Here is a 3020-nt window from a genome sequence, read left to right on the forward strand (position 1 = left end):
ACACTGAGGTGAGGTGCGAATAGTGGGTGGGGGTTCCCTGGGGAGGGGAGACCCTAAGACTGAGAGGGTATTGCCGGGGGCAGCACCTCAGTTAAAGGGGCACCGGGGTCCAGGGAGGGACACAGAGGCCAAGAGGACAGGTGGATCACTGGCCTGCAGAGGGCACTCCAGAGCTGGAATGAGCTAATTCCCGGAAGTCACCAGCAGGAGGTGCTACAGGGGTGAGTCAGCTCCTCTACAGGGAGGATGCAGGGTTACTACTGGGGTCTGCTCATCAGAGACAGGATGTGACAGAAGATTTCTATTCTAGGAACTAACATGAAGTAGCTCAGTATTTAAAAAGTGTGGAGGGAGTGGGGGAGCTTGCATTTTGATATGACATCATAGCTTTTCCCCTGAGGGTCTTGCTCCTGGCTGGGATCCTAGCAACAGTTCATTACCCAACAACTGTTGTCATGGCTACAAAGGGTGAGCACAAACAAATCTCAGGGCAGTGTTTAGTGAGGAAAGCCCTGCAGTGAAGTCTCACTCTTGACCTTGCAGGAAGCCCATCTTGCCGGCAAGCAGCTCTTCTGCTTTTAGATCCAGGACAAGAATGTCACAAGAAATGCAGCCTCTAGTAGGGAACCACGTACGGACTCTCAGCCATACAAAAGACTCTATTAAGAAAATTGTAAATATTTGAAATCCTTTGGATATGTTTAAATTTTCAATGTTATGACCGTTTTCAACAAGGCTAATTAGCCTTAGACACAGAGACTAATGTTAGAAACTGAGAAATTACAGATGCAAAAGGCCTATTATATAATCTAGTACCCTCATTGAGGAAGCTGGCAGGATTACAAAATACAGGCAGTTCTTTAGTGCATTGTCTAGTTTTAAATGATTCAGAACAGAGGGTTTCCACTGCTTACCTTGGGGGGCGGGGGATATTCTACAGTGGAATAAATCCTGCAGTTAGGAGAAGAGCTAGGTTAACAGTGCAAACATTTATTTGCAGACATTGATCTGAATTTCTTTGATATCTGTGAGCTCGCTTTTTGCAAGAATTTGTGTGAGTAAAATTTGTTGGCTGAAGAGGAAAGAGTTAGAAACGTATTCACATTAGGGCTGTCAATTGCAGTTAAGATACGCAATTAACTCAAAAAAATTAATCCTGATTAAAAAATTAATTGCGATTAATCGCAATTTTAATTGCATGCACTGTTAAACAATAGAATACCAATTGAAATTTATTAAATATTTTTGGATGTTTTTCTACATTTTCAAATATATTGATTTAAATTACAACACAGAATACAAAGTGTAGAGTGCTCAATTCATTTTATTATTTTTATTACAAATATTTGCACTGTAAAAATGATAAACAAAAGAAATAGTATTTTTCAGTTCACCTCATACAAGTACTGTAGTGCAATCTCTTTATTATGAAAGTATAACTTACAAATGTAGATTTTTTTTGTTACATAACTGCACTCCAAAACAAAACAATTGGAAACTTTAGAGCCTACAAGGCCACTCAGTCCTACTTCTTGTTCAGTAAATCACTCAGACATACAAGTTTGTTTACATTTACAGAAGATAATGCTGCTGTCGTCTTATTTACAATGTCACCAGAAAGTGAGAACAGGCATTCACATGGCAATTTTGTAGCTGGCATTGCAAGGTATTTATGTGCCAGATATGCTAAACATTCATATGCCCCTTCATGCTTCAGCCACCATTCCACAGGACATGCTTCCATGCTGATGATGCTCATTTAAAAAAAGTGTTAATTAAATTTGTGACTTATTGATGGAGAATGTTATGTCTCCTCTTCTGTTTTACTTGCAGTCTGCCATATATTTCATGTTATAGCAGTCTCAGATGATGACCCAGCACATGTTCATTTTAAGAACACCTTCACCGCAGATTTGACAAAACACAAAGAAGATACCAATGTGAGATTTCTAAAGATAGCTACAGCACTCGACCCAAGGTTTAAGAATCTGAAGTGCCATCCAAAATCTGAGAGGGATGATGTATAGAACATGTTTTCAGAAGTCTTAAAAGAGCAAAACTCTAATGCAGAAACTACAGAACCCAAATCACCAAAAAAGAAAATCAGCCTTCTGCTAGTGGCATCTGACTCAGATGATGAAAAAGAACATGCACCAGCCCACACTGCTTTGGATTGTTATTGAGCAAAACCCATCATCAGCATGGACACGTCCTCTGGAATGGTGGTTGAAGCATGAAGAGACATATGAGTCTTTAGTGCATCTGGCACGTAAAAATCTTGCAATGCTGGCTACAACAGTGCCATGAGAACACCTGTTCTCACTTTCAGGTGACATTGTAAATAAGAAGCGGGCAGCATTATCTCCTGCAAATGTAAACAAACTTATTTGTCTGAGCAATTGGCTGAACAAGAAGTAGGAATGAGTGGACTTCCAGTCTCTAAAATTTTACATTGTTTTATTTTTGAATGCAGTTACTTTTGTACATAATTCTACACTTTGTTCCTGGTTTTCCATTTTTCGCTAGGGTCAAGACAGTAGCTCTGAGAGAAATCCTAGCCTACCTGTGCTAGATGTCTTACAGCCGTTAAACCAAACCTGCAACTTGTGAATTCAGTTTCATCAACCTATGATGATCACCGTTCATACTATTTCTGAGCTTTGTGGCATGACCATTTATTTTGCACATTGTTGTGGTGTATTGCAATTCCCTAATGCAAACATTATCTCAGCTTCCAGTGAAATCAATAGTCAGAGACTTTTATGCGTCTTGGATCCAACACTAAGACTAGGTGAATGGTTCAGGTACAGATCCAAGTAATCCAAAATTACCCTGTTCACACGTGCTGAGCCAAGCCCCACCTACCCTCTTCAACAGAATTATGTTGTGAAGGAATCATGTTTGCATCACATCACCAGCCGATGACTCCAATTCCTTCTGTGGTATGGGTGGTAGTAGGAAGAAACAGGTGCCCTAAACTATCTCTGTGTGCCAGGGCCCTATCCCAAGCAGGGCCGGCT

This window comes from Gopherus flavomarginatus, chromosome 3 (genome assembly GCF_025201925.1).
Source record: "Gopherus flavomarginatus isolate rGopFla2 chromosome 3, rGopFla2.mat.asm, whole genome shotgun sequence".
NCBI classification, from domain to species: domain Eukaryota; kingdom Metazoa; phylum Chordata; order Testudines; family Testudinidae; genus Gopherus; species Gopherus flavomarginatus.